The following is a 22425-nucleotide window of genomic DNA, read 5'->3' as shown; positions in this document are numbered from 1 at the left end:
TGATGGACTTGTATCAGAGCATAAGTGACCAAAGGAAATTGAAACTGAAGGACAAACTTCGAAAAATCAAAATGGATAAAGGGAAGACAATTCCAAAATACTTAACCAAGTTCACTCAGTGTCGTGATGAACTTGGAAGTGTTGGAATCATGGTTTCCGAGGATGATATGGTGATTCTTTCTCTTCTAGGACTCCCAAAGAGTTTTTATATTTATCAAGACTCTGTCAATGGTCGAGATAAGCTTTCGAATTGGGAACGATTGTGGTCAGATTTTAGGCAAGAGGAGATCCGGAAGAACACCAAGGATGGCTCTTCATCAAATATTGATGATGAAGAGAATCGTACCTTAGCAATTAAGGTGAAGAAGGGGAAATGGAAAGCTTCCCATCCCAAATCAAATTCTTATCATGGAGGTAATAACAAAGACATGACGAAAATTAAGTGCTTTCATTGTCATGAGCTAGGCCATTTTGCTACAAATTGTCCACTCAAGAAGTCCAAGAAGAAGTCATCAGGAGGAGCGGCGGGTGAGGCTTTGGCCTCTCAATTAGAATTGGACGTTTCCCTCATCTCATGCATGGTGTCATAAATTATGGGAAGTGTATGGTACTTAGACAGTGGAGCTTCGTTCCACATGACTGGAGAAAAAGAGTTATTCAGTGACCTTGAGGAGAAAGATCTCTAGATACATATCAAGATGGGTGATGACGGGAATTATAGTATTATTGGATTGGGCACAATTACTTTCCAAAGGTGGCATGGGGCTCCACTCACCTTAAAGAATGTTATGTATGTTCCCAGGTTGAAGAATAACATGGTATTTGTTGCCATGCTTGAGGATAGAGGCTATGATGTGATCTTCTCGAAAGGAAAGGTGTTCCTTCGACACATAGCCACGGGTCAAGTAAAGAAGATAGGGATTCGGGTGAATAATCTCTGGAGGTAGAGGAGTGTGTTGCTTTGAGCACAAAAGCAGAAAGGATGTAGAGTCGAGACATTGGTGAGTTGTAGCAAAAGTAATTGGGCCACTTGCATCATGTGGCTTTGAAGATCATGCAATAGATCTCTATCGGTCTTCCCAAAGGTACACTTGATCAAGATAATACATGCAAGGGGTGTACTTTGGGAAAAAAACACCAAGTACTCCTTTCACAACAGAGACAGCCGAGCATAGGCTATTCTAGAGTGATTCCATTCAGATGTGTGTGGACCATTCTTGACAGCATCCACGGCCAAACATAAGTATTATGTTATATTTAGTGATGATTATTCTATTAAATGCTGGATATTTTTCATGCAGAAAAAGGACCAACTTTCACAAAGTTTTGTGCTTTTGAAGCATTGGTGGAGAAAGAGTTGGACAAGCATGTTAAATCGCTACGGAGTGATAATGGTGGTGAGTATGTCTCAAATGAGTTTAATAACTTCTTTGTAGTGGAAGGGATTAAACGAGATTTGACGACACCCCATAACCCTTAGTAGAATGGGGTGGACGAGGGGAAGAACACAAGCATAGAAGGGGCAGCAAAGGTGATGTTGCATGATCATGGCCTACCACTACACTTGTGGGCTGAGGCATGCAACACAACATTTTATGTTCAGGACCGTACCCCACATCAGTTACTTGAAATGAAGACACCAAAGGATGCTTATTCTAGTAAGAGGCTAGATGTTGGCCACTTCAGGATTTTTTGGTCATCAGTATATTTCCATGTGACCAAAGATGCATGGAAGAAGCTTGAGCCTACAGCAGAGTTGGTGATATTTGTGGGGTACACTAAGACACCTCACAACTATCGGGTGTACTTGTCGACTAGCAGGATGAAAGTGGTTCCTAGGGATGTCATATTCAATGAGGAGAAGGCCATGCGAGTTTTGTTGGGTTGTGTTATATTCTTTCCAAGACTAGCCTATATTAGGTGGGAAGAACCTACCTATGGTTTTGTACATGGCTTTGGCACATGTTTTTGGGCGCGATGGTTTTTCGGTCCATGGTATTGGATGCTTCAGCATGTATATATATGTATTGTAACATTGAAAGGAACATAATGAAAAATCAAGCTGGTAGCCCTAGTTTTGGGATCCAGGGGAAATGTACGGGGTTAGAACCTACATTTGGTATCAGAGTTGTTTTGGCTTCAAGGGGACACCTTTGTTGCTAAGGGGTTTCGCTCAAGCTTGTGGTAGACCCTGTTCAGTGGAAGATTTGCGGGATCAATTCTAGAGGTGAAGGAAGATGGCGAGCAGTGGAAAGATGGAGATCAAGAAATTTAATGGTCATAGTTTTGAGTTGTGGAAAATCAAGATGGAGGATCTATTGGTGGATAAATATCAGTGGATCACAGTAGATCCGGGTACTAAACCAACGGGAGTGTCCGATGAAGAATGGAAGAAGTTAGATCGGAAGGAAAAGAGCACAATTCGATTGTGTGTCTCAGATTCAGTTTGCTGAATGTATCAGGGGAAGCTACAGCGAAGGCTTTGTGGTACAAGTTAGGGACTTTGTACCAATCTAAGTCTCTGGTGAATAAATTGTTCCTACGGAAAAAGTTGTATAACCTGAGGATGAAAGATGGAGGCTCGGTGACAGAGCATTTGAATTCATTTAATATTGTGGTAATTCAGTTATTTTCTGTTGATATTAAAATTTCAGATGAAGATAAGTGCATTAGTTTGTTGTGTTCTCTACCAGATTTGTGGGATATTCTGGTTATTGTAATAGGTAGCAATGCAACTGCCTTGCAGTTTAATGAAATAGTCTCATCCTTGCTAATGGAGGAGATGAGATGGAAAAATATGGAAAGTCGAAATGGTGATGCCTTGTCTGTACAAGGACGGTCCTAGAACAGAAACAAAAATAAGTCATCGAGTGGGAGATCTAAATCTCTAGGAAAACATGTAAAGGTGGTGTGCTGGAAATGCGAAAAGGAAGGGCACTACAAAATGGACTGTAAATCTAAAGCTCCTAACAAAGGAAAGGGATCTGATGATGCTCCTTCTGCAGAGGTGAAACCCACCTCAGATGAAGGTGGGAATATGTACTTGGCTTCTTCAAGTACACATATAGATCATGAGGCATGGTTGATTGACTCAGGTGCATCTTTTCACTTCACTCCCCATAGAGAATGGTTCTACGAGTATGAGAAATATAATGGTGGTGATGCCTTCTTGGGGGATTAAAGGAAGGCTAGAATCGTTGGTCGCAGAAAATTAAAGTTACAGTTGCAAGGTGGAAGGATTAGAACACTTCTAGGTGTTCTGCATATTCCTGCATTAGCCAGAAATTTGATTTTTGTAAGCAAGCTGGATGATGCAGGTATAAAAAGAGTGTTCGAGAAAGATACCTACAAGATGGTTCGGGGAGCACTAGTATTGATGCGGGGAGTTCGAATTGGAACTCTGTACAAGCTGCAAGGTGATCAGCGCCAGAAATGGGTAATTATATGGGCTCATTATGCCTACTATTCTCATTTAATTCGCCATTCTCAATAGTTTTTTGCATGTTTTTTAATATATTTATGTCAAAAGAGTGAATGGGGATAGTCACTTTTCCACATAGTCTAATGAGTGTTTATTGCATATTTTTGGACATTTTTAGACAAAGACCGGACATTTATGAGCAGAATGGAAGCCAAAATCGAGGAAACAGGGCTAAGGACTTATAGGAGGGGTGTCTCCTGCATTAATGACCCCTTCCTCGAGTTCTCCACCAGCGGCTCGGAGTACACAGGCCCACAATGATGATCCAAAGGGGCAGCCAAGCAAGTCTAGTAGAGCTACTGTTATCTTCAGTTTAGGTTGCTGAGTTCCTTAAGTTTAGGAGGATTGTTGGGAGTCCCCACTTGTATAAATAAGAAGGCTTCAAGCCTCAGTAGGTTATCCATTTGATATTCTATTTTCGCACTTTTGTGCAGTCCTGAACTCAGCTCATTTTCAAGCTCTTTTTGCAGACAGTTTTATGATGTAACTATTACTTTTTGATCAATGAATATGAATCCAGTTTTGAACCAGCTCTGATCTTTTCTAGAGGGCTGAAGCTCTTGGGTTAGGGCCCAACCCAAGCTGCCTAGCACCTCCTTTGTGTATTTATATGTTTTGCTTGCATTCATAGGATAATTTCTGTTATTTAGGTTAAATCTTGCTTTGGTAAAATAGGTTGCTTTTGATGGTTAAAATAGTTGTTCTTGCTTCAAGTTGCTTAAGTAGTTTGATGTAGTAACAGATAAAGATCCAAAAAGGCTACCAGCAGGTCTTGATCTCCTTTCTCCCTCCTTGGGACCATGATTTGAGGTCAAGGCACTACTGCTGCCACCAAAAACACAGTTTTTGCCTTTCATGCAATTGCTAGTGTGATGTTTTGAGTTGGAGAAGTTGATATTTGCTTGGATCCACATGCTTGGACAATTTCATATTCATTTACCATGGATTTCTTGCATAACTTTGATCCAGGTGGATGTTGGTGGCCACCCACCTATCCCATTTGGACCCCCACAACTATCTCTTTCAGCTTTTTCAGTTTCCTAAATTGTAGCACAGTTTACTATTTTTAGCAATTTTTCGGGTCCTGAACTTCCGAAGCCGTTTTGAGGCCCTAAACGACGTTTTTTTGGGAATCTGGGGCAACATGGGTCCATGGACCGATGTTGCCTCCCAAAGTGGTAGTTCTCGGATAGATATTTCTTACGAGCTATCGTATGCGTCAAACGGAGATCATATGCCAAAGTTACGACCCCGGGAAATTGATGTACCAATTTACCCAAACGGGGCCCACAATTTGGCGTTTCATCTTCTAGGGTTAGGTTTTGGAATGTGAAGGGTTTTCCATTGTTTCTCAACAATAAATAGGCCTTCGAGCCTCATTGTAACTCAGTTTAGAACAGTTCAGAGGCATGTAGCCGCACATCTCTTCTCAGAGATAAGCTACCATCGCCCTAGCTGGTTTATTTCCATTTCTGGTTGTAAGCATATTTCAGTATTTTACAGTAATGAAATGAAGTATTATTTCCACTGCATCTTTGTGCTTATGGTTATCTCTGTATTTTATTGCATTCCTGTTTAAATCCGGATCTGTGATATCAGAGCGGTCTGCTTTTTTCTCTGTTTTTCTTTGCATGTCCCCAACAAGGTCGGGATATAAGGAGTTAGGGCTTGAACTGGTTGAACCTTTGCAAGACCAGCCTCGCAAATCCCGACGGCCTCCCATGGCGGATGAGAAGAAAGACGAGGGGGTAGGAGATCCTATCAAAATCTTGCTCGAAGAAGCGCTCGAGCGGCAAAGGAACGCGATGATGGATAGCTTTGCGCAGATCCTTCAGCGGCTACCCAGAGGCGACGCATCGGCTTCCAACAGCGACTCTAGAAATGCCACACCATTTAAGGTACAAGTTAATTTTGAAATCCCCATCTTTGAGGGTCAAATAGACGCAGATGCCGTAGATAAATGGTTAAATCTGCTAGATGGGTATTTTTCTGTTCATGAATTTTCAAGTCGGGAAAAGATTGTTTTCGCTCTTCTCAAAGCAGCCCCCCACGTCAAGGACTGGTGGGAAACCTACTGCGAGCAGAAGGATGAAAGTACACGCTCACTATTTTCAGCCGCACCCACTTGGAATGACTTCCGGGATGCCATCAAGGAGCAGTACTACCCTGTCAGAAGCTATGAGGACAAATACATCAAATGGACCACACCGCGGCAGGGACAAGACCAAGATGTGTCGGAGTTCACAAACATTTTTCATACCCTTCGCACACAGTTGGGTATCAAAGATTCTGAGCTGCATCTGGTACTCAAATACCGCGGCTGCCTACACAGATACATCCAGGAAGAGATGGTGTTCTTGAACATCTCCTCACTCGGCACGGCGTACCGATATGTTGTCAAAATCGAACAAAAGTTCAAACAGAAGAAGCGAGACTTTGGATCTGCAAATCCGAAGCCCAAAGGACAAAGCCAAGGCGGGGTGACCCAAGACAACCCGTCGAAGCCACAAGAAAAGAACAACACCATGAATCCAAAGAAGGACACAGGGAAGTGGTGTGAGTTCCACAACAGTCCCACTCATAACACAAGTGAGTGTCGGACCAAGCAGTCGCTGGTGGCCGAGTTGAAGGCTTCCGAATCAGATGCATGTTCCGACCCTGATCCAGAACTCGACAAGGGGAATGGCAAAGGGAAGCAGATCATTGATGCAGATCCCAGCGCCACTTTTGCCACCGCCAAGATCCAGAAAGATGAACCCGAAAATCCAGAAGAGGGGGAGCGTCTTTTCCACTCATAGATGTGGGTGAAGGGTTCGCCGCTGCAATTCATTGTCGACAGTGGCAGCCAAAAGAACCTCATTTCAGCAGAGGTCGTGAAGCAGTTGGGGCTACCGACTACACCACACCCACAGCCGTACAGTATCGGGTGGCTTCATGAAGGACGAGATCTCAAAGTTCGCCAGCAGTGCCGCCTTCCCTACAGCATCAAACCCTTCATTGACGAGGTATTGTGTGATGTTACACCTCTGGATGTTTGTGATGTATTATTAGGCCAACCATACTTGTGGAGGCGACATGTTGTGTATGAGTCAAGACCTCGTGCTGTCATTATTTCTTTAAATAATTCATTATACAGGATACCGGAGGTAGCCCCACCTACTGCCACATCTTTGATCACTGCTAAGAAAGGCAGCAAGCTCATCTCCCAAACTAGGAAATTTATCTGTTTGGTTCACTCCCAAAGTAAGGGGAAGATCGTTGCTACATCCATGACCCCTGCAAAGGGTTCCTCCACGCAGCAGCAGCAACAAAGGGATACGGTCATGACAGAACACAGGAACAACTTCTCCTCACCCACAAGGGTACCACATAAGTTTCAGGTGGGTAACAAAGTTTGGTTACATCTACAGAAAGAATGCCTTACAAGAGCCCATCAGAAGCTCCAACCACTCCGACATGGTCCTTACACCAGTACCAAGGCTATGGAAAACAATGCTTTGAAGCACAGCATTCCTCCATTCCTTCGCTTGCACCGAGTCTTCAATGTGGACCATCTCCGACCATGCTTCCCACCATTTCTGGTCACAGCAGAGATTGCAGAATAGCTCACCAGAGACCCAGCTCAGCAGAAGCTTCCTCATCTCAAGGAGGAACTCAACGCAATGGGGACCATTGCTTCCTAAGGGGGGAGGAATGATCCAGGTGGATGTTGGTGGCCACCCACCTATCCCATTTGGACCCCCACAACTATCTCTTTCAGCTTTTTCAGTTTCCTAAATTGTAGCACAGTTTATTTTTAGCAGTTTTTCGAGTCCTGAACTTCCGGAGCCGTTTTGAGGCCCTAAACGACGTTTTTTTGGGAATCTGGTAGCTCTCGGATAGATCTTTCTTGTGAGCTATCGTACGCGTCAAACGAAGTTCATATGCCAAAGTTACGACCCCGGGAAATTGATGTACCAATTTACCCAAACGGGGCCCACAATTTGGCGTTTCATCTTCTAGGGTTAGGTTTTGGAATGTGAAGGGTTTTCCATTGTTTCTCAACAATAAATAGGCCTTCGATCCTCATTGTAACTCAGTTTAGAACAGTTCAGAGGCCTGTAGCCGCACATCTCTTCTCAAAGATAAGTTACCATCGCCCTAGCTGGTTTATTTCCATTTCTGGTTGTAAGCATATTTCAATATTTTACAGTAATGAAATGAAGTATTATTTCCACTGCATCTTTGTGCTTATGGTTATCTCTGTATTTTATTGCGTTCCTGTTTAAATCCGGATCAAACTTTCTGTTCATAAAGTTCTGATCAGCAGTACTCTGTTTTAGGTCAAAATAGACAAACTCTGTTTTTCTATTTTTTCTTTGGTCAATCTTGGGAAATAAGTGTGTAGCTTCCTTGTAGAACATTCCAGCTTATCATTTCTCCATAGCACAACCTGTACTAGTTCATCTCTCAATATTTCCCCACTCATTCGCCTCATGTCGCCAAACTGCCCTATTTTCTGCATTTTTCCATAAAGTTGCTTTCTTCCCCTTTGAACAAATCCAACCCTCTCTTTCGTTCCAGATCTTCATTGACAGAGTCCTATACCCTCCAACACCTTCATCCAGCCTTAATTTCCCTTTTCCCACCATTTCTCCACCTTCAAACCTCAAAAAACCACTTTCAGCCTCCTCTTGTAGATTCTCCTGTAGATCCCCTGCAGCCTCCTGTAGAAGTTCATGCAAGCGATTTTTCGAAGTCTGATCGCAATGGAAGTTTCCAGAAGGGTATGAGGGACTTCTTATGACCTCTCCACACCTTCCTCATCTTCATCAAAAGCCAACTCCATCCTCCTTTGCCACCAACCCTCTGCACAGTCACAATCAGTCAAACCATAAGCATAATAATTCCACACAAAATACCCAAAAGTACAAAAAGATGATTTCTTTCCATCTCTCTACAGAAGTAGCTTGAGTAAATGAAAATTACCTTTTTAGATGTTAATGGCACCCATTTTAGTAGTTTCTATCTCTTTTCTTGCACAATTAGGGTTTGTTAGGGTTTGCACTTCATTTCAGCTTTCCTTCTCTTTCTGCAAGTAGAATGGCCCCTTTATAATTAGCTCTCTTCCATCACAGTAAAAGCTTCTTGTGAGAACTCATAGAAGTTGGCTTAAGCTCCTAGCGAACTTGTGCCAGCTGATCAAGTGACAGCCTGCAATAAGAGCTAGTACTTGTGCATACAGCACTGTCGCTTCCAAGTTTGTTACGAACTACCGAGTTGATAAAAGTAAAGAAGGAAGCCCCAGGAGTTGCAGCATTATTGCTACAATACTGGAGCTCACCACTCTTTTTGGTGTCGTTTCTGAGGAAGCATCAGAGTATTTTGTGATTACTGCTTTTCTTCTATTTTCTACTACAATGTTCTATAAGTAGTTTATTTCCGCAAAAGTAGAGTAGTTGTTTCATTTCCATTCTACAATTTCAATTCAGAAAAAGTATATTAGTCATTTCCTGCTTTCATTTCCATTCTGAAAAAGTAGATTAGACATTTCCTGCTTTCATTTCAATTCTGCAATTTCATTTCAGCAAAAGTAGATTAGTCATTTCCTGCTTTCATTTCAATTCTGCAATTTCATTTCAGCAAGCGTAGATTAGGCATTTCTTGCTTTCATTTCAATTTTGCAATTTCATTTCAGCAAAGTAGATTAGTCATCTCTTGCTTTCATTTCAATTCTGCAATTTTCATTTCAGCAAGGTTTATTTTAGTTAGTTGCAATTTGTTGTTCAATCCATTTCAGTTTTTGCAGGTACAAGCAGAAAAAGAAACACAAAAATCACCAAAAAAAAGAAATTTCCTTTCATGCCTCGTAGGAACAGAGACAATTCAGGAAAATTCCTACCCAACACCCCCAACACATCACTGAGTCACCCTTCTCTCTTCTTTGGTGGCAGTGATCCAGAAGATCCTATAGGTGAACCTCCAGAGATATACAAAGATCCTATAACAGAAGAAGAGCAAGAAACCATTCCTCCTGAGACCATGGCTGAAAACAGAAACATTAGAGGGAATGGGGAAAGAATAGAAGTTTCCTTTCCTATCTGGGAGACCAATGGGGACACAAAAATGAAAAACATAAGTCCTTCAGCCTTACCTCACTTCCATGGACTGACTATCGAATATCCTGATACTTTCTTGTTTGAATTTGTTGTGCTCTATCGAACCTATGACTATGCAGAAGATGAGCAGACGTTGAAAATGTTTCCTTCTACCCTCAAGGATACAGCCTTGTGCTGGTTCATGGGGTTACCTGGAAACAGTATCACAACTTGGGCTCAGATGCAGCAAGCCTTTAACAACAAATACCGGGACTATTGCAGGTCAAAGGAAACCAGGGAATAAATCTTTCGAATGACCATGGGTAGAGATGAATCTTTGGAAGACTATGAAGAGAGGTTTCAACTCAGTTATAAAAGGGCTAGGTGCACACTTGACCCTGAATCTCTGAAGTTGGTTCTGCTCAGAGGAGTCCCTGAAGACCTTCTAGATACCCTTCATTTGCTAGCTGGGGGGGACATCTACCAACTACCTTATGATGACATAAATACTGTGTTTAGAAACCATCCCAGGTTAGCTAGGAAGAGAGGTAGGGGAAGTCAACCATTAGCCAGTACATCCTCATCCAGCTCATCCCTTAGAAACGAACTTGAGAATCGACTGGAAGATTTCAAGAGCAAGGTGAGGCAGACTCTTGCCATGCAAATGGATACCTTGCATATCAAAAGGAAACAAGAGGAAGCCGAGAGAGCTTTGGCCATATTTTGTCCCAGGTGCACGAGAAAGCATCCTAGGAACGAATGTCCACTGCACTCTATAGAAGTGTGTGTAGTCTGTGAACAAGACCATCCTACTAATCGGTGCCCTTCTTTGCCTGGAATCAAAGTTGCATATCAGGGGGCTGAAGGAGCCACTAAGCCACCCTATTTCATGAACCAAAGGAGGCCACATGGACCCAGACCTTACCAGCAAGGAATGCAAGGGACCTCCCAGAGCTATAACCACCCCAATCAAGCCACTTCCATGCCTTCTTAGGGCCTCCATGCTCATCCTTCCTGGTCCACACCACCTCCTTGGTTATATCCTCCTCAATACCAAGCTCCACTAGTTTCTCACTTGTTTCATTCTTATGCTCAGCGACAGCCTTAATGGAATGGACCTCATTAGGGGTGGAGGCCCCAGTATAACTCTCCTCCCACTCTTTTGCCTCCACCACCTGCTCAACCACAACCATTACCTCCTGCTCCTCTAAGACAACCCCAAATACCTGCTCAACCGAACCTGAACCCCAACAACCGATAGGCCCAGCAGGTATATAGTGGGGAAACATCAGGCCCAACCTATGTTGTGGAGATTCAGGAGATTAACCTTCGATCTAGGAAGGTTCTCCCAGATATACAACCTCCTCCTCCTAAGGAGGCTAAGGAAGAAAAACAGGAAAGTGAACCCAACGTCATTCCACCCTTTCCTGAGAGACTAGCTGGAACCACACAACGAACCCCAGAAGAAACTGAACTTCTGGGAGAACTGAAATAGTTATGTGTAAAAATACCACTTCTCCAAGCCATAAAGGATGTGCCTATATACAACAATATGATCAAGGAGAAGTGCTTCAGACACCCATGCAGGAAAAAAAGAGATGCCCCAACTATCAATGTAATAGGACAACTGTCCGACCTGATGTTGGGGTAGGTAATTTGTCCAAAATATCTCAACCCTAGGAGTCCTATAGTTGATTTCCACATCAATGCCACCATAATCCCCCATACCTTGATTGATCCAGGGGTTGCCATTAATGTGATGACCAGGGACACTATGCTCAAACTCAACCTTCAGGGTTCCCTAAGAAATACCTCGACAGTACTGCAGTTGGAAAACCGCTCCACCGTGACCCCTGAGGGGATTGTGGAAGATGTCATGGTCTCTATTGATTTTTGGGATTACCCTACTGATTTCCTGGTTCTCCAACCAAAGGCAAAGCTCACTGGGTACCCTCTCATCCTGGGAAGACCTTGGTTGGCTACTACAGATGCCTACATCAATTGTTGAGCTAGGAACATGACAATCAAGAATAGGCATATGTCCAAATAGCTAGTCCTTTATCCTCCTGCCCAACCTCTGCTAGAACATGATTTACCTCTCAGGTTGGAGGAGGAAGATGAGGATGAAGTCTATTCCACACCATTGTGTATAGTACAAGCTACCATGGGGGGTCCAAAAACCGAGGATGATCTTATTGAGAACTTGATTCAGAATCCACCCCCTATTGTGTTTCCCTTAGAAGAACTGGTGGAAGAAACCCAAGCTAATCCTTTAGTTGATCTCTGTGTGGCTGATCTGACCTCCCTCCGAGTTAAGAATGAGGAATTTGGCCCAGAAAAAACCTTGAAAATCAACTCATCCGTATCCACCTCTCATGAGAAAGAACTGTGTAGCTTATTGAAGAATCATTTGGATGCTTTTGCTTGGAGTTATAAGGAGATGAAGGGAGTCCACCCTTCAGTCTGTACTCATCACATTTACATTAAAGAAGAATGTAAACCAGTCAGGTAGCCTCAAAGGAGGATGAATCCAGCCCTTAAGGACATTGTCAAAAAAGAACTGCAAAAGTTACTGGATGTAAGATTCATCTACCCCATCTCTGACAGCGAATGGGTTTCTCCTTTGGTGCTAGTGCCAAAGAAAAACGGGAAGTGGAGAATCTGTGTAGATTATCGGGAACTAAATAAGGCCACCAAGAAGGACCATTTCCCTCTGCCTTTCATAGATCAAGTGTTAGATGGCCTGGTAGGGAAGAAGTTCTTCTCCTTCCTAGATGGGTTTAGCGGGTACAACCAAATCCAAATCAACCCAGAAGACCAAGATGAGACCACTTTCACTTGTCCATGGGGTACCTTTGCATACCGGGTCCTTCCTTTTGGGTTGTGCAATGCTCCAGCCACTTTCCAGAGAGCAATACTGAGCATATTTGTTGAACTAGTTCATGATTCAGTGGAGATCTATATGGATTACTTTACCCCTTATGGTTCTAACTTCCAAGAAGCTTTGACTAACCTGGGAAAAGTTTTAGCCAAGTGTATTGAGATGAACCTATTCCTCATCCTGAAAAAATCGAATTCCTGATGACTGAAGGGACCATGCTAGGTCATACAATTTGTTAGTAAGGATTACAGGTGGATCCCAACAAGATTGCTATCATCCAAAGGGTCCCACCTCCTCAAAAGGTAAGAGATGTTCGGAGTTTTCTAGGCTTAGCAGGGTATTATAGAAGATTCATTAAGGATTTTAGTAAGCTAGCCTCTCCATTGTTTAGTCTTTTGGGAAAATATGTTGAGTTTATATGGACTGACAACTGTCAAGAGGCTCTGGATGCCTTGAAAGGTAAGCTGGTAACTGCCCCAATCTTGAGAGGTCCAAACTAGGCCTTACCTTTCCACATTCACACAGATGCCTCAAACAAAGCGATAGGAGAAGCCTTAGGGCAAGTTGAAGAGAATCTTCCTTATGCCATATTTTTTGTCAGTAAAAACTTGTCCAAGGCAGAATTAAACTACACTGTAACCGAAAAGGAGCTCCTAGCTGTAGTCCACTCCCTAAACAAGTTCAAACACTACATCACTGGCTATCAAACATTCGTACACACTGATCATGCTGCAATTAGGTATTTGATGAATAAACCAGATATAAATGCTTGTATCATTAGATGGTTACTTTTATTGTAGCAATTTGATTTGACCATTGTTGATAAGCCAGGTAAGGAAAATGTTGTTGCTTATTTTCTGTCTAGACTAGATCTGCCTACAGGTAAAGAAGGAATGGTGGATGATCAAATTCCAAATGAACACTTATTTTCTATTTCAGTACTCTCTCCGTGGTTTGCTGATATAGCAAATTACTTGGTTTCAGCACAGTTTCCGCCACACCTATCCTCAAAAGAGAAGAGCAAGATCATGAGGAAAAGTGCCCCATTCACTTGGATTGGGGGTAATATTTTTAAACGTGGCCCTAATCAAATTTTGAGGTGATGTGTCAGGGAGGAGGAAGTCTTTGACATCCTCCTAACCTGTCATGATGGGCCTTGTGGGGGCCACTTTGCAGCAAAGAGGACTGCCTTCAAAATTTTGCAGGCAGGTTACTATTGGCCCACTCTTCATCAAGATGTCAGGAGATACATCAGCCAATGTGACCGATATCAAAGGATGGGGAAACCGACTCCAAGGGATGAGATGCCCCTGCAACCTCAAGTGACTTTCGAGCCATTTGAGAAGTGGGGCATGGAATTTGTGGGTCCTATCAACCCTCCTTCAAAACAGAAATCTTAGATCATTGTGTGTACTGATTATCTAAAAAAATGGGTAGAAACAAAGGCGATCAAAGCAGCAACAAAAGAAAAAGTAGCTGAGTTTTTGAGGGAAAATATCTTCTACAAGTTTGGCTACCCAAGAGAGTTAGTCATAGATCAAGGGAGTCAGTTTACCTCCAATTTGGTTGAAGACCTGCTCACACACCACAAGATTAAGCACAGAACTTCCACCCCTTATCATCCATAAGCAAATGGACAGGTGGAAGTCACCAATAGAACTTTGGAAGGGATTTTGACTAAGGTAGTGAGCAGCAGCAGAAAAGATTGGGCAGATCGATTGGTTGAGGCCACCTGGGCCTATAACACCACCTGGAAAACCACCATAGGGTTTACACCGTATGAGCTGGTCTACAGGAAGAAAGCTCTGCTGCCAATAGAATTTGAATATAACACATTAAGGATGGCAGCTCAACTGGACCTAGATCTCAGCCATGCACAAAAGGAAAGATTGTTTTAGCTAAATGGATTGGATGAACAGAGAATATAGGTCCTACTCCACTCAAAGATAGTCCAACTTCAAAGAAAAATATGGCATGACAGATACCTCAAAGAAAAACAATTCCAGCAAGGAGATTGGGCGCTACTGTATGATTCGAGATATAAAGACTTCAAGGGCAAACTGAGGACAAGCTGGTTGGGACCATATAAAGTAGAAAAATGCAATGACAATGGTTCAGTCCTTGTCCGGACCATAGATGAATAAGACATCCCCATGCTCATCAATGGGCATAGATTGAAGATCTACAGGAAGCCCCTTTCCAAGCAAGAGTTCATTGAGAATTTGGGAAAAAAAGTGTTGGTAGTCGAGCAAGTCCCTGTCTCTACTCCACCCACACCCTGAGCCAAAAAAAAACAAAGAAAAAAACAAAAAAAGGACTAAAAGATCCCTAGGTGAAAACCTCTTAGATGCACCCAGCGCAGGCAGTGAGGGTGAAAACCTTCTGGAGGCGCCCCAGCTATCTCAAAAAAAAAAAGCTTAACTTCTTTTGAATAAATTGCAGGTTGCAGGAGGGTCACACAAGAGAAAAAGACATGGCCAAGCTGCATACACCCTTCATAGTCCATCCCTCCATCACCGTTATCCTTTTCCAAGCCTCAATATCATTTTTTTTGAAAATTATGTATCCTACAGGAAACTCTGTGTATTCTACAGGAGGATCCTGTAGAAACTACAGAAAGGCCAAAATCAAGTTTAGAAAAGAACCCGAGGGCTGGAAGTTTGTCTAGAAGGCCTGTGGAACTCCCTACCACCATCCATCTGCCTAACTCTCCATTCCACCCCTGTGCACTCACACTTCCACTTGCATTTCTTTCCCTGCACAGACAAAATATAGAAATTTTGCTTCTTTCATTTTGTAAACACAAAAAAAAATGATGACAAATAAAGTAGCAGTGTTCTTCTCGCTTATTCTTACCTGATACCTCCGAGCTACTATTTCTTTCATTTAGACCCTTTCTCAGCTTTTTTTTTAAGCCTGATCAAGCATCAGCCTGAAATTCAAAAGGAGAAGAAGCTACAGGAAATCCTGTAGGATTCCTGTAGCAGCTGATCCCTTTGAAAAACAAACTCCTTTGTTGCTTCTGGAGTTCATGAAAATGCATCTTTCTTCAATAATGTTGTTAGAGGTGCTGCTATTCTCCCATAATTCTTAACAAACTTGTGATAATACCTTGTCAACCCGAGAAATCCTCGTAGATGCTTTATGGATGTGTGGATTTTCCATTCTTTAATGGCTTTAATTTTGCTAGGGTATACCTTAACTCCTTCATGAGATACAATATGACCCAGATATTCCACCTCTTGTACTCCAAAGAAACATTTAGATCTTTTTGCATATAATTGTTTCTCCTCCAATAGTTGTAGCACCCTATCAACATGTTCAACATGATCCTTCCAAGACTTGTTGTAGATTAGTATATCATCAAAAAATACTAACACAAATTTTCTAAGGAAGGGTTTGAAAATGGAATTCATCAAGCCTTGAAATGTAGAAGGTGCATTGGTAAGGCCAAAAGGCATGACCAAAAATTCATAATGACCCTCATGAGTTCTAAATGTTGATTTCGGAATGTCTTCAGTCTTCATTCTGATTTGATGATATCCTGAACGAAGATCCAATTTGGTGAAGTAAATTGATCCATGCAATTCATCCAGTAATTCATCAATGATAGGAATGGGAAACTTATCTTTAATAGTGAGCTTGTTGAGCTCCCTGTAATCCGAACACATGCGCCATGATCCATCTTTCTTGTGCACCAATACTACTGGAGCAAAGAAAGAACTTTGACTAGGTTGAATTAAGCCAGCCTCTAGCATTTCTGCAACCATACGTTCAATTTCACTCTTTTGGGCATAGGGATATCTGTACGGCCTCATGTTTAGAGGAACACTTCCTGGAATCAGATGAATAGCATGATCATGATCACGAATAGGTGGGAGACATTTGGGAGTCTCAAATACCTTGGAATGATTGTCCAAGACTTTTTAGAGATCTGGAGAAATAGATGATTCCGATGTGGAAACATCTAGCGAACATAATTGTGCAATTACACCTCTTTATTCCTTTTTTAGAAGCTTTTCATACCGTTAGCGCTGATTATCTTTCCTAGTTTCCCTGTAATACCCCTTAATTCAACTTCCTTTCCTTCCGTAGAAAATTTCATGAAAATTTCTTGAAAATTAAAAGCTATTGTACCCAAGGATTGTTGCCATTGGACTCCTAGTACAACATCAGCACCTCCCATTGGAATGGAAAGCACTAGGCTATTCAATACATATTGTCCCATGGATAGCTTGATATTATGGCACTTTCCAGAGCAATTTATCATTCCTCCATTTGCAACCATCACTTGACACTCTGGTGCTGGATATACAAAGCAATTCAATTATTTTGTTATCTTACAATGAATAAAATTGTGGGTACTTCTTGAATCAATCAACACTATTACCTTTTTCTTCTTGATTTGTCCTTCTATCTTGATGGTTTGAGGAGTGGTAATTCCAACCAATGCATTACAAGATATGGTCAGATTCATTTCTTATTTATCTAGGCTTTGTTCCTGGAGTAGATCCTTTTCTTTTGACCTTTCTTGCTCCTTTTCTTCTTCCTCTTCACAATCTATGTAGAATAATTTCTTCTCAGCACACTTATGACCTTTAGTTTATTTGCTATCACAATTGTAACAAAGCCCTTTTTCTCGTTTTTCTTCCAATTGTTTTGATGTCAACCTTATAGGTTGTGGAAGGCTAGGGGCAACAACACTTCCATCTTTATAGTTGTGAGTGGTATGCTTCCTAGTTCCCATAATTTTGCTTTCCATTTTTCTTGCTAACCTGAATGCCTTCTCTAATGAATTAGGTTCCCAAAGGCAAACATCATGTTGGATATTATCCTTTAAAGTCCCTATGAACACATCAATCCTATGCTTCTCTGGAATATTTTTTACCCTTATGTTCAATTTTTGGAACTCCTCAATGTGCTCCATTATTGAACCCTTTTGTTTGAGACTTATCAATTGGCTAAAAAAAGTGTTGCTTTTTGTATCCTCATAATGTGTTGTCAATTCTTCCGTAAAAATTTCCCAAGTGATAATTTGTTTATGAGAGCAAAGCCATTGATACCATACAAACTGATTTGGTTCCAAATATAAAGTTGCAATACGTACCTTTTGTGTGTTTTGCACATCATTGAGATCGAAAAATTGCTCCATCTGTAATATCCATGTTGCGGGATCCTTGCCATCAAAATTCCTCATATCAATTTTTGGAATATGGTGGGTCTTCGATCCAACATTAGAGTCTATGGAATCATAATTAACATTTCTTTTGTTCTCACCATGAGTTTCCTTTGCTACCCTTTCACCATTAGTGACCATTTCTTATAGCAACTTATTCAATTTTATATTCAATTCTTCCATATTATCATCCATGCCATCCATTTTAGTGTCCATGCCATTCATCTTAGCTTCCATGCCTTTCTTTAAACCATCCATCTTAGCTTCTACACCTTTTTGTGCAAGTGACACTTGTTGCACTTGGTCTCGTAATTTTGATATATCATGTTGCATTTCTTCCTCTTCTTCATGAGTCATCCCAGAGCTTTCAGGTTGCTTACTTGGTGTTTACATTTTCTTTCCTCGGGGCATCAATTACCGATAATAATGTTTTACTATGCCCTTTGAATTCCTTCAAACTAATTTTTCAAACCAAGCTTATGCAAAAAAATTTAAAAAATTACACACCTTTTTTTCACTTTGTAGGAGCTTGATATTGAATTTGATGTATCTCTGTAATTTCAGATCATCCAATTCTGAAATTGAGACCTGTAGTAGCCCTCTATGTCCTATTTCCAATGCCACAAGTCTGGTCCAAATTGGATTCTCCAAGGAAGAGTTATGCACAATCTCCCAAGATGACCTGATTATAGACCTTTCCAGAAGCCCGAACTTGTATGAAGTGCCACGTGTCACTGTTTCGACCTTTGGCTCTGAAAAATATATACAATAAACTACAGTCCGTCCTCTTTCTGTACCTTCTTACAAAATTTCAATCTGATTCTCAGCGAGAAAGTTATGACGATTTTCCCCAGGTCACCTGTTTGGAATGTAATTCAGGAGTCTGTGAAAAGACCAACTTCCTCAGATCATATCTCCGCAAATATAGCGCAAAAATCTCTGAAATTCAGACCCGAGGTTTAGTGAGATTTCATCTCAAATAGGTTTTTTTTTTCGCTTCTGAAACGTCGCAAAAAAAAAAAAATTATATTGAAAATTCCACGATGACCTATTTGGAGTAGCGAAACCCTAGAATCCAAAGCTCTGATACCAAATGTTATGAAACCAGCTCACAAAAAGATAGAAAAGATAGATCAACACCTTAGAATTCAGCCTCTTCGACGGGGCAACCTCCTTTACATTACATAAATGAACAATTCTTCGATGATTCAAATGAAAAAACCTCCTTTCTATATATATGAGTCTAAGGAGTCACAATATACCCCAGCCGACCTAACAATAATAATATAAAGCCGCAAAAAATAACAATAGAGGGATTCTATGGGACACAATAATAACAATATGGGGACAATAGGGGCACAACAATATTAATCAGGGATACAACTACAATAGTAATGGGGTAATCACTAGTATTATAGGGATCTAACAAGCAGAAACAGCAATGAGGAAGTGAAGTGCCAAAGTCTGAAGCATGCATAGCACAGCAGCAACTAAGCAGGTAAGTGGCTAAACCTATTCCTTGATTGCATGAATATTATTTCAAAACTGCATGAACTATGGGAATGGTCATGATTAAGCGGAATCGGTGGCCAGCTAACTGGCCACCCTCGTTCAGTTTACACACCCTCGTGGAATTCAATTGGGCCACGTCCAATGCATACTACCGATCAGATACGAAATCAGCACGTGTGGCATGTCAACTCAGGAGGGAAACATTCGAAACCGGTAGTGGTGTAGGCATATAATGGGATTAAAGAAGGTGATGTTGGTCAGGCGACATGCAGAACCATAATTACACTAGCGTAGGACCAACGGTCCAGATGGGGATAACGCACCCATCCGACCACCTCACCTCCTCACCGTGGATTACGCCAGCAGTTAAGTACAGTGCGGTGTAAGCCTCCACCACCTTTTGTTTCATTCTAATTTATGAAGCCCTCGACTGGAGTACTCATCTACCACCTTCAAAACAACGAACCAGATGTTTTCTGCCAGTTTTTCAAAACCCTCCCGCCTATCGGGTTCTACAGGAGCACTACTGCATTCTACAGGAGCAGGAACACCGTCTATAGGAGGATTTCTCCAGGAAGGACAGAGAGCAACTCTGCAGTAGAAAAAGTTGGAATTTTTGTCAAATTCAAGCTAGGAATGAGGTAGGCTCGAAAACCTGCTCTGCATACAATATGTCTAGATAAGGTGGTGGATTAAAAATAGAGTATTGGTTGAAGAAAAGCAAGGAAAGAGAAATTCAAAAGTCTGCTATGTCTTTTCTGAGTTCTACACAGTCTCTCCATTTCCTTCTCTGCATTCAAAATCTGCCTTTTTCTTCCTCACATTCTGCTGTAAAAAAAAGGGGGATGAAATCATAGAAATCAAACCTGGGAAGGAAACAAAATTGCAAGTATGTCTACTCTATGAAAAACCATTGTTTTATATAGTCCCTGTTCTGTCAAAGTATTGATTTCTTCCAACAACTAAGAAGAAAATTTAGGTTGAGAACAGTTTGAAGAAGGGAAAATTGCAAATTGGTGTTTTGAAGAAGAAGCACACGGGAAATTCTTCCTACAGTTTTAGAAAAGAAACAAAACTCAGTTGTCCCTCTGTTTCTGATTTTGGAAATTGTGGTTTTTTTCCTCACCTGAGCACTTTCAGAAACCACTAAACACCATGCCAGGAGGTTTTATGAGAAATGAGCCTTTGAACTCCAACAAATTGCATGAGCACCCCGAGGTGGTGGCCCTCTTAACCAAGGTAAACTAGATGTCATTCTTTGAGAGAATTCATGGATATGATGATGATGTGACTGAATAATTTTTTATGTCCTTAAGACCCCATTCGAAAACACATGCTACAGTGAGCCTCAAGGGTCTAACCCTAGAGCTTACACCTAATTTTATCAGCAGAATCACAGGTCTTCCACTTAGGCTCCCTTGGAGTAAGGAGGAAAAAACATTGGGACAGTTTGCTAAGAAGACATTTTTTCAGCCTGAGGAGCATCCTGTAGAGGATAAAAATGGGGTCAGAAGGACAAGCTTACCTCCTCCATGGAGTGAAGTCAGCTACCAGATAATGAAATATATCACTTGTGAAGGAAGGTTCAATATAATTTATGGTTATCACTTTAGGTTATTGCATGAATTGAGATATGGGATGGACCTACCTGTAGTTAGGAAACTCAGTCTCCCATATTTCCTCCTCCAGTCCTTGATAGAATGTGGCACCAAGTTGAATGCAGGGGTCCCAGACCAGCTGGCCCACCATGGCCTCATTAAATTATTGGTGGAAGATGCCCTACACACATACCATCCCCATAGCTTGGGAAATTTTCAGGAATATGTCTAGGGGAGATGACATCAAAACTTTGACTGAGGACATTAGCCCATTTGACAGTGAGGAGGAGGAAGAGAAAGAGGAAATTGAGAAGGAAATTCATGAGGGGGCACAAAATATTCAAACAAAGGAGGAACGGGAAACAGAGGAGAAGTAGAAAGAAGAGGAGAAACTTGACAAATCCACTGTTGTACCCAAGGCAGAAAAGAAAACAGCCTTAAAAACAGAGAAAAGCAAAATAACAGAAGTTGAGAAGAAAAATCTCAAGAAAGCCCAAAAAAACACTGCCACAGGAGAGGCAGGGACCCAGCAAGAAAAGGAGAAGACACTACCAGAGATAGCAGAGACACAAGCAAAAGCAGCAGACACGGGAATGACTATAGAAGATGAAGGAAAAGAACAGCAGAAAGAAACATCCTCTGAAACATTAGCAAAGGAAGCAGCAGCCGTGCTTGCTGCATTGAGCACTCCAGCAAAAGAAAAGGGAAAAAGAAAAAGACAAACGTCCGTGTATTTCAAAGCCAGGAGGAGCACCAAGATTAAGGTGGGCAAGCCCCGGCCACCATCCAAAGAACCCATTATCATTGAGGATGCACCTACTAAGAAGAAGGAGGAATCTCCCTCCAAGATCTCTATCACCTACTAGAGGTGGAGTCCCAAAACCTCCACCAAGAAGGAAAGAGTCAAATTGATGGACTCCAAGGCAGTCCTACAGGAAGCTCAAACCTCTCTACAGGAGACACTAACCAAGCTTAAAGAAACTGAACAATTGGAAAAGGAGGCAGCAGAACAGTCACAAGAGGAAGGTAAGGCAAAAGAAATACCTGATCCAAGTCCTCAGCCTAATTTAGGCTCATATTACAATCTGATAAAAGGTGGGAAGATCATCCCACAGAAATTCGTTGTGCCTCTTTTCTTTGAACTAGAACAAGAAAGGGTCAAAACCCACACCTGGATGCAGATTACTAAATCTAAAGGAGTTGAAGATATAGGGCACATGGAAGACCAGTTGAGAGAGTTGAGAAGGGAGTTGGGCATGGTAAGACACACTAAGAGAATTAGAAGAGCCCAACTACAGGAGGAAAATGAACTGCTGAAAAAGCAATTACAAGAACGGGAAACTCAAGGGGGAGACAAGTCGCCAATTTTTGAAGGACAGCAACAACAGGAAGGTCCCCTAGTAGATAATGAAGTAGCAGAGAAATAGCAATAAGAGGAAGAGCCACAAACCGATGATGAAATTTTGATGAAACATCAGCAAGAAAAGGAATCTCGGTCAGCAACTGAAGTGCTGATTTTGAGACAATAGTTGCAGGAAAGGAAGCCCAGATGGCCTGTATGGCCAGCTGGGCAATGGAGGCCTTGCAGTGCAGACAACCAGCTAGATCATATGCACTATATCTCAAAGACCAATGGCTCCAATTCCAGATCAAAACATTGGCCCAAAGTGGCACAATCCCATTCCATAATTATAATCAGT

The sequence above is a fragment of the Pinus tabuliformis genome, chromosome X (genome assembly GCF_031772625.1).
Source record: "Pinus tabuliformis cultivar Carrire ecotype Pingquan chromosome X, CPIR1, whole genome shotgun sequence".
Classification (NCBI taxonomy): Eukaryota; Viridiplantae; Streptophyta; class Pinopsida; order Pinales; family Pinaceae; genus Pinus; species Pinus tabuliformis.
This window is presented reverse-complemented; position numbering follows the sequence as displayed.